Raw genomic sequence first — 15391 nt, 5'->3', positions numbered from 1 at the left:
TCTCCCTCTGGAGAGCTACCATCCTCAAGCCAGGGGCCTAAGGAATGTTGATTTTGAGATATTTTCTCAAGTTTGGGATGGCTTGGCAAAGGCATTAAGACACAAGAAAAAAATATTGACCCACAAAGTCCAGATCTGTACAAAATTCTCTCATCACCACAAAAAATGCCAATTCTGAATATGGTACATATACACAGTGGAATTCTATGTCTCTATCAGGAAGAATGACATTGCCCCATTTGTAAGGAAATGGAAGGACTTGGAAAAAATTATACTAAGTGAAGTGAGCCAGACCCAAAGAAACATGGACTCTATAGTTTCCCTCATAGGGAATAATTAGCACAGGTTTAGGCTAGTCACAGCAGAGGATCATAAGAGCTGAATATATATGCCCTTATAAACATATAAGATGATGTTAAGTGAAATAAACTCCATGTTATTGAAACAAGTGTTTTATCACTTTTGTAATTATTTTCAATATGCCATGTGATACTGTAAGGGTTTTTTTGTTCCTCTTGTATTCCCTTCCTGTGGTTGTACCCCTGCTATCACTGTATCTCATCTGAGTACTCTGGATACTGTATATACATGTATTAGAACTAGTGAAGGGAATATCAAAATCAAGAGACAAAGGATAAAATGACAAGCCATTCCAAAAGCAATACATAAAAAACCATTTGGTATAAACCAACTGTACAACTCCCCATGATGGGGGTAGGAAATGGTGGAGGGGGGAGGCAGGGGAAAATGAAGGAGGAGGTAACAAGCTGAACAAGAAATGTACTCACTGCCTTACATATGAAACTGTAACCCCACTTTGACAATAAAGGGGTGAAAAAAGAAAGAAGATCAGTTTTAAAATTTTAAAAATGCCAATTCTATAGCCTGGCATCCAATGGTTTCTGGGTGGTGACAGAGGAGGATTCTCCTGAACTTTCTGCTCTGTGTATGTAGTCAAGAACCTTTCTCCTGGAATCTCTTCTCAGCATCAGTAATAAAATCCGGGACAGAAGTGCATTCTCCAGGGACCTAAACTCCAAAGTTCAGTCCAGCTGCAAGGGATAGCATGTTTGGTCTTTAGCTTTTCAATCCTAGCTCTGGAGCCCTAGGAGTTTCTGTGTGCTAGTAGGGTACATGTATCCTGTGAACACCCATGAGGAATCTGGAGTGAATTCAGCCTGGAAAGAACTGGAACACAATCATCTTTTTCTGAATGGTTGTAAGCAAACTTCTAAGTTGTGGGACAGCCACTTACTGTCTATAATTTACTGTATCAATCAATCAAAAAATAAAAATAATCATAAAGCATGCATACAAAGGTATCATTTTAGGCACCAAAGAATAAGAGTATTGTGAATACAGAGGTTGTGTTTAGATTTTCAGTGTCCATTTGTTCAGAGATGTTAGGGTGCATGGGTCTTCATTTGACAAGCATTGGAGCCCAAAGCAGAGACACCCTAAGAGCAGAACTGTCCAGCTCTCGGAATGGTTGTCTCTGTCTCATGGCTCTGGCCTTTCCTGGGACTCCATCTGTTTGTTGACCCCTGACCACAGATCAATGGGAGGGTACTTTCTCCTTGCTTTGTCACACTTGTGTGTTGTATGAGTGTGGGTGTATGTGTGTGAGTACAGGGGCCCATGCACTTATGTATGATCCTGGGCATAAAAACAGATCATATGCAATATCCCTAATTTTTTTTTTTTGTTCCAGACTCAAGGCTAGCGGTCCACAACCAGCTTGTTGCTGGTTCATTGGACATAAAAGTCTTATGGGCTTTCTTGCCTGGGCTGGCTTTGAACCACAACTTCAGATCTCAGCCTCCTGAGTATCTGGAATGACAGGTGTGAAATCACCAGTTCTTGGTATCCTGGTTACACTTTTAAGCTCATCTATTTGATTCTTTGTATGTTGTGTTAACCTTTTTTTTTTTAATAACACTGATTTGAGCTATAGGTTTTATGCTTTCTAATGAGGCATGTGTTTGGCCACTCGAGCCCTGTTTGCTCCAGTTGTTTTTGAAACAGGAACAGGTTTTGTACAGATAGAAGAATTTTAGCCTCCAATTTGCAAGTCCAACTAAGGCCCAGATGAGAGGCATGTGTCACCAGACCCAGATTTTTCTTTTGAGTCAGGTAGGCGTGGTCACATGACTTTTTTTTTTTTTTAACCAAGGCTGACCAGGTATAATAGTTTTCTCAATCTTAGCCACTTTTGTGGCTGGGATGACAAGCATACACCACCATATAAAATTGTTGATATGGGGTCTCCTCATGGAATTCTTACTCAGGCTGGCCTTGAACTGCTTCTCACCAACCTCTGTTTCCTAAGTGGAATACATGGGTGAGCCATTGGAACCTGGATTTATATGACTCTTGATGACAAGTTTTTCCTGATATCATGTCAATGCCACCAGAAATTTTATTTATGATTTGATAACATAATACTTCCTTTGTAGAAAAAAGATCTTGACTTTAATAAAGGCTATAAGAAGGTACTGAATAGCTCTGTGTTCTGTGCAATCCCCACATAGGAAATAACTATAATGTATATTAAAATCAAGCAAATAATCACTGACTATCCTTTAGTAGAAATTCTAATTAAAGGACAGCAATTGGGCCTGAGTTCAAATCCCAGTACTGGCACACACACACACACACACACACACACACACACACACACACACACACACATGGAGGGGTGGAGGGAAGGAGAGAGAGAGAAAAAGAATGCTTCCAAGCCATGGCTTTTACTCGTCTTTATTTATAAGCTGAAATGCAGCTCTAAGACCAGCACTTGGGTTCATAGCTCCTCAAGCTGATCACAAAACTTGAATGCAATTGCTTTTGCCTAAATACAAATGAATTCTGTTAGTGCTCAGCACAGAAGGTGATCTTCACTTAACTGGTTAAGAACAGCTTTTAAGGCAGGTACAGGTGAAGACAGCAAAAGACTTGGAGGGAAAAGGCTGCTAATAATCCCTGGGCAAGAATTCTGTAAGACGGTGTGTATCTATTAAAATACACTGAAGCTGTGTGTGATAACTCAGACCTGTATTCCTAGCTTGAAATCTAACGATCACAGTTGAAAAGCCAACATAAGCAAGAAAGTCCATGAGATACTTGTCTTCAGTGAACCAGCAAAATAGTAGAAGTGGAGCTGTGGCTCAAGTAGTAGATGGCCAATCTTGAGCAAAAAAGCTCAGAGACAGCCCCCAGGCCATGAGTTCAGTCCCCAATACTAGCACCAAAAAACATAAACTGTGAGGAATTAATGAAAATGCATCAAGGTGACTGGAAATAGTGAGAAAGTTACGAATGTGTAGTTCCTTGCATTTTATACACATGCCATAAACACATTTTGAATTATTATGGCTGTCCTTAAGCAACTATTTTTATTTATCATCTTCCTATGGTCCCAGGAGGTGGAGGAATCAAGAAATTTATTAAATTCACTAGGGAAAAGCAGCATATCAGTTGAATACCAGAAAATTTCAAGATGGAATGTAATGACTCACAACTATAACCTTAGCTACTCAGGACACTGGGATTTGAGGATTGAGATTAAAAGCCAGCCTGAGGGGAATAGTTCATGAGACTCTTATTTCCAATTAACCACCAAAAGCCAGAAGTAGAGCTGTGGATCAAGTGGTAGAGCACCAAACTTTAGTAGAAAAAGCTAAGGGCCAGCACCAAGGCCCTGAGTTCAATATTTTGAAAACAGATAATTGGGTGAAAATGGCCAAAAAATGACATAAAATGGCCCAGTTCTCTGAGACCATTGAGGTCTCTGCATGGAATTCTGACAAGTGGAAGCATATAGTTGTTTTTCATCTTGATTAAGGCTTAGGATACAGAAGAATGACACGATTACCACATGGTTCAAAGACAGGTGCATCATGAAAATAACTTGATCAATATTAGAAAGTTTAAGAAAAAAATTACCAGTTTGAAGGTGAAAGTTCAGAATGGAATTGTGTCTCAATTTTGCCATTGATTGATGTCGGGAGCCGAGCTAGCAGCTAAGCTCATCCTGACCTCTGGCTGTGCCGATGTCGCCAAGATGTCGGGAGCCAAACCTGCACCTAGGTTCATTATCACCTCTGGCTGTGCTGTTACCGCCAGGATATGCTAAAGGCAAAGTCCACAGCCACTGTCCGGAATTGCTTTGTTACCTTGTGTTTACTGTAATCAAATGTTGTAAACTTCAAAGCCTCTTTGTGTTCTGGAATTTTAACAACCCTATGCTATTCTCTGGTTCCAAAACTGCATATAAGCTGGAAGTTAAGAATAAACTGTTGCTGCAGTCTTGAGGTTCAACCTTATGGCTGCAGACCTCCCGTACCCCATCTTTGTCTCTTGTCTTTTTTCTCTTGCCTTATTTTTCCTTTTCCGTATCCCTGCCACCCCTCAGTCAGGATTCTTGTCCCCCTGCCTGCTGGCCCGGCAGGGATTGATTGCTAGTTTCAGCAGCATGCTTGCTTCCTTCGACAATATGAAATAAGTACATTTGTAGAGGCCTCTGCATATGGAATACCTTCTGAAACCTGCTTGCATCAACCATCAATCCTCTGTGGCTCTAAGGGACATAGGGTGTAAGATTTGACCCTATGGGTATGATACCCTCATATCTTTGGTCATCATCTCATTGGCACAGTACATGACATGGCATTCTCTGATGAAATCCAGTGGCATAATCCCAAATGGCGTTCATGTAAATAGATTTTTGACACAGATATTGGACAAAATATATCAAAGAAAATTTCATCCCATGGGCTTCATTGTCTGTTCTCTTGGAGGAAATCATAGCACCTGCATGATGAAGGAAAATCTGAAAACATGTTTTCCAACTCATGTTTTTTCTCTTGGATAGAAGGCCACAGATGCACAACCCCAGGGAAGATTTTTACACATTCTTTCCTGGGGGATTTGCAAGAGGCTTAGATGAAAGAACATGAGCTACAGTGTAATCTCTGCCAATAAAAAGATACACATAAATACATACAAACATATATGAGTATACATACCAGGCCCAGCAATCTTTATTTCCAGGCAGAATTTCAGCTGGGCAGATGCTTCAAGGATGTGCCCTTTGATCTTCATACTCATTCTTCTCCAGCTTCCCCTTGCTGTCATGTCCTTGGCTGGTACTAGCTGCTATTCTACAATGAAGCACCGAACTCACATGGATGGAGATGTGCTAATTGATGGATTTTTCCCTCTCTACACTTTAGGAGCAGATGTCAGTAACAGTGATGCTTCCAGGAAAGAAGACAATAAGCCGTAAGTAACTTATCCTTTTATTTCCATTTACTGTTTGTTATGTTTTCTGGATTAGCATTGGCTGAGCAGACTTGGGTGTGCACATCAATATCCTCTGTCTTCTCTACACTGACTTCCCATCTCAAGTCTAACAGAAACAGCTAAGTTTCATTATTTTACTTTGCAAGTATTCCTAAATGACTTTCTTCCTGTCAGTAGATGACTCTTGTTTCATTCAGTGTAGCTTCTCCTTTCCACAGCTGTATGTTCTTCACTTTATTCCACCATATCTGTATCTTCTGTATCCCAGATATCATGGTTGATAATGAAGTGATGTTATTACAGACAACCTGAGTCAGTGGCAGGAATTCTGTGCCAAAAAGTTACAGGCACATTACCTTCCCTACTGGACAGTGGTATGAAATTTTTTCTTTTGTGACACACATTTTGAGGAAGTTGATTTAAATTCTTCTTTCAGTCTGGTGGCTCATGGTTGTAATCCTCTCTATACAAAAGGCTGATTGATATCTGAGGATTGAGGGTTGAACCCTGCCTGGACATGAATATCCGTGATAATTTTTATCTGAAATTACCCAGGCAAAATCTGGAAGTGGAGCTTTGGCTCAAGTAACGGAGTGGTAGCATTGTGCAAAAACATTCAAGGAAAGTGGCCAGGCTTTGATTCCAAGCTCCAGGACACTCACACATACCCACACACAAAGTCTCTCTCTGTCTCTCTCTGTCTCCCTCTCTTTCTCTCTGTCTCTTTTACTGTAGGTAAAAATTTACTATATCAATCTAGGCACTGTGTCATTATTTCATGTCAGATATGGTCCATAATCCAACTATTACCTCATTTAAAATAAGTGTAATATTTTAACCTGTTCCCTAGCCAAAAAAAAAAAAAAAAAGCAAGTATTCAGTCTATCAAAGTCATTTTGGGGGGGGGGGTCCGGGGGGCAGTCCTAGGCCATGAACTCAGGGCCTGAGCACTGTCCCTGGCTTCTTTTTTGCTCAAGGCTAGCACTCTGCCACTTGAGCCACAGCGCCACTTCTGGCCATTTTCTGTATATGTGGTGCTGAGGAATCGAACCCAGGGCCTCATGTATATGAGGCAAGCACTCTTGCCACTAGGCCATATTCCCAGCCCCCAAAGTCATGTTTTGAATTAGTCTTCCTAAATTGCTGTGCTCATTATTTAGGTTTATCTTCAAAAACTACCAGTTTGTTTTAGCCTTGGCTTTTGCTATTGAAAGAATCAACAAAAATCCTCATCTTTTACACAACTTGACTCTGGGATTTGATATCTATGATGCTAAATTTGGAGAGTGTCTAGCATTTAAAAATCCCTTCATTTGCCTCTTTGGGAAGTACAGGAGTCCAAACTACTCCTGTATCAGAGAGAGCAAATCGAGAGCAGTGCTGACAGGACCATCAGGATTAACATCTGCCCAGATTGGAACATTGCTAGGCCTCTACAGCTTTCCACAGGTGAGGATGAGAAAGTGGGGGGATATTACATAAACGTTTAATTTAATGCCACTTCAAGTGATAGAATAGAATTAAAGGAGGATACTGTATGAGCCTATTGAATTTTGTGATATCCAAATAAAGAGTTAAAAATAATTGGATATTTTAGTCCCATGTGTAAAGAGTCTAGAAAAATTAGAGCAGACAAAGGGATTCTTTTTCTTAAAGCAAGAAATAGGAAATGATTTTAAAGTGTGGAGATATGATGACCAGTGTGCTGGTAGTTCACACCTGTAATCCCAGTGACTCAAGAAACTTTTAAGTCTAGTTAGCCAGCCAAAAGCAGAAAGTGAATGTTTGGTTCTGTTGGCAGAATGCTAGCCTTGAGGGAAAAAGTCAAGTTAGTGCATGAGACCCTGAGTTCATTGCACTCTACTGGCTAGCTTGCACACACAAACAGACACACACTCATGCAAGATATTATGTTGAATGAAGTCAGGCTCAAAAAGAGAAAGGACATGTGTTCTCTCTATATGAATGTTAGATCTAAAACATGACCATGAAATATGAAATCACCATGGAAAACATACAAAGCCATTTGGGTATATGCATGACTACCTGGCTAGTTTATGGTATACATAGGGATGGAATTCCATGGTGTATTATGTCTGACCAAATAACATACAGTATAAAAATAAATGAACAATGGAAAGCTGAAGCCTATATTAAATGTATGTGAAAAGGAGCAGAGGAATGGGGAGTGGAAGCAGATGGTTGGGAAAATACAACATGACATTCAATGTACAGATGTGAAAATAGACTAAGGTTGGAATGGGTATGGTTGGTATATATAGGAGTTGTACACAGAAATAATGACAAATATCAAAGTCATTGTGAGAGTATATCGATACATTACACAACTATTAGAAAAGTTTTAAAAAATAATGAAAAAAATGGCTTTCCACATAATTTTACTGATTATTTACTTAATATACTTCATGATAGAGATTGTGAGAGATGGTAACATTCTCATCTTTGGGCTGTCCAATTTTCATTCCCTTTAGCTTACAATTGGGCCTTTTAATCATGCCCTGAGCGATCATAACAAGTTTCCTGCTCTCTATCAGATGGCCCAAAAGGACACATCAATGGCCACTGCCATGGTCTCCTTGCTGCTTCACTTCGTTGGAACTGGGTGGGACTGTTCACCTTAGTAGATAAGAATGGTTTGTGGATTCTTCCTGTATTGAAAGAAGAGATGGCCAAGAGCAGAGTTTGTATAGCCTTTGAGCTAGCGATTCCAACCCATTCCTTATCATTCGCACTCAAGATAATGTCAATTTATAACCAGATTAATAAGTCTTCAGCAAATGTTCTCATTATATACGGTGATGATGAATCCCTACTAGATTTAATGAACTGTGTCGAGCAACTATTAATAAAAGGCAAAGTGTGTATATTGAACTCACAGTTGGAGTTACCCATCAGAAAGAAATATTTCCTGCTAGGCTCCTTCCATGTACCTCTCATTTTCTCACATCATCGCCCAGATGTTTCTGGATTCACAGATTTTGTCAAGACAGTTAACCCTTCCCAATACCCAGAAGACTTTTTCCTTGCTAGGCTGTGGTTTCTCACTTTCAATTGCTCAGATTCTGAGTCTGACTGTGTAATGTGGGAGAACTGTCCTCGTGAGGCCTCCTTGGATTGGTTGCCTAGGCATAATTATGACATGACTATGTCTGCAGACAGTTACAAGATATACAACGCTGTGTATGCTGTGGCCCAGGCTCTACATGAGATGATTCTTCATCAAACAGAAGTACAAACAATGGGAAATAGAGAAGGCACAGTGCCTTCCCCTGCACAGGTAACATCTTCACTGTTGGATGGCACACACTGTGAGCAAAGTCATTTCCTAGAGGGGTGTCTCACTGTATGAAATGCAATGTTTCAAGTATGCTTCCAGAATTCAGGAAATTATAGCTGATTAATTATCTGTGATGTGCTCTACACATGTGTTCATACGATATTAAGCAAAAGGAGGTCAATAACAAGAAAGATATATATTCCTTGTTTTTAGAAATTCTTTTCATTTCAGATAACCTCACCATGTTAATGGCTAGTATTTTGAAACCTGTTGACTCATTTTTCCCTTTTAGCTTCTTAAGAAGTAGCAAAGGATGTTTTGCTTAGCAGAATTATCCACATTTTTCATAAGTGATTCAGAATAATTCTACCCTTTGTTTTGAAAATTTAGCAAGCTCAAATGTTACACAATCATAAAATTAATGGCTTTGGAAAACTGCAGGTAGGCAACTTAGAATTTTTTTATTCATAACTATATATAGAATTAGTTTCTCTTAAAAATAAGCCTTCTACCTCTTTTTTGAGTGAGCAAGATTCAGAAATATTATTTTTATCTTCCATAGATTTTGTTCTGGATACTGTATTAGATTTCTGTTGTATTCTTTAATTCTGAATGTGATATTAAATGCAATGTGGAGCCTTTCTTAGTTCAAGTTTTCTGTCTTAGCTTTCGAATACATTTCACCATAAGACAATGAATCTCTTTTAGCTGCACTCTTTCCTGAAGAACATCCAATTTCACAATCTTGCTGGAGACCAAAAAATTTTGGATCAGAAGAGGAAACTTGAGGCAGAGTATGACATTGTAAATGTTTGGAATTTTCCAGAAGGTCTTCAACTTGAGGTGAAAGTAGGAATGTATTCTCCATATGCTTTACATGGTCATCAGCTGTCTTTATCTGAAGATATGATTCAGTGGGCCATGGGAACTACAAAGGTTTGTTCGATCTAAGCATAATCATTTAAAAGCAAATAGGTAAGCAAAATTCAATATTAAAATGTTTATCTGACTTGGTGTCAGCAATCTCCTGTAATCCTACTTACTGAGATAGCTGAGATGTGAATATCATGGTTTGGGGTCAGACCTAGTAAGAGAGACTTTAGGACAATTATCTCCTATTAACCAGCAATAATGATGGAAATGGAGCTGTAAATCAAGTCATCAAGCTCATGCCTTAAGCAATTAAGCTCAGATACAATACTCAACCTCTGAGTTCAAGCCTAGGTCTGGCATATGTACACCCAGAAATTTAAGTACTATGCATTACACATTTAATTATTTCCAACTTAACAATTTTATTAAGTGACTCTTTTTAAAAAAAATTATTGTCAAACTGATGTACAGAGAGGTTACAGTTTCATATGTTAGGCATTGGATACGTTTCTTATACTGTTTGTTACCTCCTCCCTCATTCCCCCCTCCCTCCCCCCCTTTCCCTCTACCCCATGAGTTGTTCGGTTGATTTACACCAAACACTTTTGCAAGTATTTCTTTTGTAGTCATTTGTCTTTTTACCCGGTGTCTCTCGATTTTGGTATTCCCTTTCACTTTCCTAGTTCTAATACCAGTATACACAGTTTCCAGTGTACTCAGATAGGATATAGTGATAGTGCAGGTACAGCCACAGGAAGGGGATACAAGAGGGTCATCAATAATAGAAGCTAAGGTTTCACATCACATGTTGAAAGTAATTACAACAGCGATATAACAGTTGTTTCCATAACATGGAGTTCATTTCACTTAGCATCATCTTATGTGTTCATAAGGGTATAGCTATTGGGCTCTTGTGATCCTCTGCTGTGACTTGTGTAAACCTGTGCTAATTATTCCCTATGAGGGAGACCATAGAGTCCATATTTCATTGGGTCTGGCTCAATTCACTTAGCATAATTTTTCCAAGTCCTTCCATTTCCTTATGAATGGGGCAATGCCATTCTTTCTGATAGAGGCATAAAATTCCATTGTGTATATGTACCACATTTCCTGATCCATTCGTCTACTGAGAGGCATCTGGGTTGGTTCCATATTGTAGCTATGACAAATTGTGCTGCGATGAACATTGTTGTGCTGGTGGGTTTAGTGTGTTCTTGTTTGTGGTCTTTTGGGTAGATGCCCAAAAGTGGAGCTGCTGGGTCATAGGGGAGCTCCATGTTTAGCCTTGTGAGGAATCTCCATACTGCTTTCCAGAGGTATTAAGAAACTGAACCCAGGGCTTCATGCATGCTAAACAAGCACTCTACCGATAAGCCACATTCCCAGCTCTTTTTTGTTATTTCTTAAGCACAGGCCTAAAAGTGGGGGGGGGGGTCCTTAATCTGACCCTCTCTCTGGAGTCTTCCTCCCTTCCCTTTCCAAAGACTCGTTCCTTTGAGAGTGCCTAATCTTCCTTTTCTATCTAAAGTTGAAACACCTAAGCCTCTTCTGTTTTTTCTCTACACCAATTCTGCAGGGCAAAGAACATAGCTCCCAAGATGAACAGAAAGCCCACAGATTGGGAAAATATCTTTACCGGCCATACAACGGACAAAGGCCTCATATCTAAAATATATGCAGAACTAAAAAAATTACATTCCTCCAAAACAAAACCGCAAAGAACCAATAGCCCTCTCAACAAGTGAGCTAAAGTTTTAAAGAGAGACTACTCTGATGAGGAAATGAGAATGGCCAAGAGACATATGAAAAATTGCTCTACATCACTGGTTATAAAAGAAATGCAAATCAAAACAACATTGAGATTCCATCTCACCCCAGTAAGAATGTCTTATATCAAGAAAACCAACAGTAAGAAATGTTGGAGGGGATGTGGCCAAAAGGGAACCCTACTTCATTGTTGGTGGGAATGTAAACTGGTTAAGTGACTCTTGAATACAAAAGGAACATAATAATTTAACAAGGATAGGAGCTGGTTCTCATATCTGTCATCCTAGCTATTCCTGCCACTAATATTCTAGGACCTAAGATTAAAGGTCAGGGTAAATCTCAAAAAGGAATTAAGGTTTGTGGACTCTTATCTCAATTAGCCACCAAAATCTGGAAGTCGAACTGTGGCTTGAGTGGTAGAGTGCTAATCTTGAGTAAAAAGAGCTCAAGAGCAGTACCCTGTCCTTGATATAAAGTCCTAGGATCAGCACGAAAAAAAAAATAAGTGTGTTTCAAAATGTTATTTAGAATGTCTTAAAAAATTACATTTACCTGGTTTCTAACATCGTGACAAAAATACCTGAGGAATCACTTTATGTAGTTGAAAGGTTAATTTTGTTCCCTTCTGTGGAGGTTTCATTAGTTGGCTACTTACGCTTCTCTGGTTAGAGGTATCATTGAAGGTGCCTATGTGAAAAGAAGATTCTTATCTCCTTCTTACTGGAAAAGAAAGAGGGAGATGTTAGGAAAAAATCTGAAGTTATTGACAAATATCTGATTTCCCTCAGACTCCTAACTCTGTCTGTAGTGAGAGCTGTGGTCCTGGATATAGGAAATCTCCTCAGGAGGGGGAGGCTGTCTGTTGCTTTCACTGTACCCCTTGCCCAGAGAATGAGATGTCTAATGGTACAGGTAAGCCCATGACTTCTGAAAGAAATTCTTTATCTCTCTATAGATATCCTGAATCCAACAAGTCACTGCAAAAGTTGTGTATTAGGATTACATAGCCCATATTCCTTCACTCTGTTATTTTAATTGTGACAACTGATGGCATTGCTAGTTAAAATACCACAGGTCACAACTTTGAATAAATTGTTTTATTAATATTTTCTATTCTACTGCTCATTAATATTTTCTATTCTATTGCAGAGGAACTTATCTCCAAGAAATCCCTCATGTCACTAATCATTAACTTTAAAACCCTAACAAAATATTAAGCACATCATATTCAGAAGAGTGTTCACCTTAAGAGATAAATTTTGTCCACACAGGAAACAGTGATTTTGTACACCTTTATTTTGTAGTGCAGAGAACTGTTTCTGCAACAGAGAAAGTGTTCAGAAAGAATCAGTTTAACAAGTGAGACTGAGTGTGGCTTTAGAGAATCAAAAAGTGTTTGCTCTGCTCATATTGTTTCACAGGTAATTGGAGTGCAGCTATGTGCCACAGGGATTAAGAATGTCATAAAAGACATGTAGGAAAATGTATGTGTGTCCTTCTGAACTTTCAATAGGATAACAGAAATGGGCACAGTGCTTACTGCTAAAAAGAGTGACAAAAAGTGTAAAAAAAAAGGTTGTTAGTATCTTAGCCTGACAAAATTGGCACATTATCGATACATGTGGTAACCATGGAATGAAAATACAATGTTAAAAAATCGCCTATATAAAGAAGAATATGGAAAGCAAGAAGGTTCTAATGTAGAAAAGAAAAAAGTACATTTATGATAGGAAATGTTGACATGTTAGGAATAAATCTAAGTTAAAAATTTCCTAATTTATTTGAAAAAGCTGAGTGGACCTCAACAAGAGCTAATAATATGTCACACTTCTAAACAGATATGGAGCAGTGTGTGAAGTGTCCAGATCATCAGTATGCCAACACAGAGAGAAACCAGTGCCTTCTAAGAGCTGCAAGTTTCCTGCATTATGGAGAGCCCTTGGGGATGGCCTTGGTCTGCATGACTCTTGGTTTATCTACACTCACAGCAGTTGTCCTTGGGGTCTTTGTGAAATATCACAACACCCCCATTATCAAGGCTAACAACCAGGCTCTCAGCTACATCCTGCTCATCTCCCTCATCTTCTGTTTCCTCTGTCCCTTGCTCTTTATTGGCTGTCCCAAGACAGTCACCTGCATTCTACAGCAAACCACATTTGGAATTGCATTCACTGTAGCTGTTTCTGCTGTATTGGCCAAAACTGTAACTGTGGTTCTAGCCTTCAAGGTCACTTCTCCAGGTAGAAGGATGAGGTGGCTGCTGGTGTCAAGGGCTCCTAACTTCATCATTCCCATCTGCACTCTGATCCAGGTGACTCTCTGTGGACTCTGGCTGGGAACCTCTCCTCCCTTCATAGACACAGACACACACTCTGAACATGGCCTCATCATCATCCTGTGTAACAAGGGCTCTCTCATTGCTTTCTACTGTGTCTTGGGATTCCTGGGCTCCCTGGCCTTGACCAGCTTCACTGTGGCTTTCCTGGCCAGGAACCTGCCTGACACCTTCAATGAAGCCAAGTTCCTGACCTTCAGCATGCTGTTGTTCTGTAGTGTGTGGCTCACCTTCCTGCCTGTCTACCACAGCGCTAAGGGGAAGTTCATGGTGGCTGTGGAGGTCTTCTCCATCTTGGCCTCCAGTTCAGGGCTCCTCGGCTGCATCTTTGCCCCCAAGTGCTACATCATCTTTTTAGGGCCAGACAGAAAATGTCTGCATGCCTTCAGGGATAAAAGACATAGAAGTAGAAATAAGCATTGTTAAGACTAAACTCATATATCTGATTACTACATACAATTTTGGAACTAAATCTATAATAATTTTCCAGTCTTACATTTGTATATATTATGGAAGTTTTACTTCAATGAATAAGGGTCTATTGCTTACATCTTTTCTTGTATATTTTTTATTTCTTTTATTTAACATGTATTTACTCTTTGTTCCCTTTTCTTAGTGTCTTTTCAGCTAAGTCCTAGGTGAAGGGATAGGTGTACACATAATGATACATGACACTGGTAAATTCTATTCTTGTGCTACATCCATCCCAGCAGGGTGTTCAGGCACCAAGAAGGAGAGCAGCATGACTGTTCCAAGATAGCCACAAGAAATAACTTAGTGGAGTGAAGAGGCCCTTCCTCTCACAGGATAAAATCCTGGGTAATTATTCTTGAGAATAGTTTTACTGTGACTGAATTGAGGAAAAAAAGGGAGAAAGAAGAGCAGAGAGCAAAAAAGATGTGGAAGGGGAATAAAAAGAGGAGAGAGTGAAGGAGGAAAATGGGACAGACAGTCAGAGAAGTCAGAGAGAGAGAAATGGGACTCAATGTATTGTTACTGTGGGTACACACAGAAGGCAGATTATTGATCAAAAATATTTAGGAATTTTGTTTTTACTAGTAAGATGTTATTTCTTTTGGTTTTTTTTGCATTTTTTATTGTTATTGTAAATGTGATGTATAGAGGATTTACAGTTACAAAAATCATAGAAAGATTACATTTCTTTTTGGACAATATTACCCCATGTATCTCTCTGTCCCACTTTTTTCCTTCCCATCCCCACCCATAATTTTTATCCTTCCTTTTCAATATGGTGTCCAGTGAGTAGCACTGCTTTATTTGTTTACCCTTTGTCCCTCCAATTCTGTGCCCTACTTACACTCCTGAAGACAATAAATGAACAAACAAGACCAAAGCGAAAGAAAACATAAACAGCAACCAAGAAAACAAAACGTTGTTTCCATTTACTTGAGTTCATTTCAGTAAATAGCATTTTATATGATAGGATGCACAGAGCTATTGTGCCTTTGTTTTCCTCTCCTAAGAATATCTTCCATTGGTCTCACTCTGTGTGAATGCCTAGGACAAACGGTACAGGACTCTTCCTTTAAATTTTTAGCGTCAATCTTGAAGCTTGATCTCAGGGCCTGTTCACTGTCTCTGAGTTTTTTTTTAATTATTATTATTTGCTCATGGCTAGTCCTCTACTACTTGAGCCACAAATCCACTTCAGACTTCTTGGTGGTTAACTGGAGATAAGAGTCTGCCCATTCTGGCTTTGAACTAAAATCTTCAGATCTCAGTCTCCTCAGGAGATCATGAACCACTGGGTGCCTAGCTATTTCTTCCTATTTTTATCCATGCCCTGGAAGATGTTG

At 39.4% G+C, this 15391-nt stretch overlaps 1 pseudogene; it reads left to right on the top strand.

Moving 5' to 3' along the window:
* Positions 1-14000, top strand: part of LOC125366958 — a 20732-nt pseudogene extending 6732 nt beyond the window's left edge.
* Positions 14001-15391: the final 1391 nt, after the last annotated feature.

Source organism: Perognathus longimembris, chromosome 18, assembly GCF_023159225.1.
Source record: "Perognathus longimembris pacificus isolate PPM17 chromosome 18, ASM2315922v1, whole genome shotgun sequence".
Taxonomy (NCBI): Eukaryota; Metazoa; Chordata; class Mammalia; order Rodentia; family Heteromyidae; genus Perognathus; species Perognathus longimembris.
The sequence above is the reverse complement of the archived record's forward strand: the minus strand, read 5'-3'. Positions and strand labels throughout refer to the sequence as shown.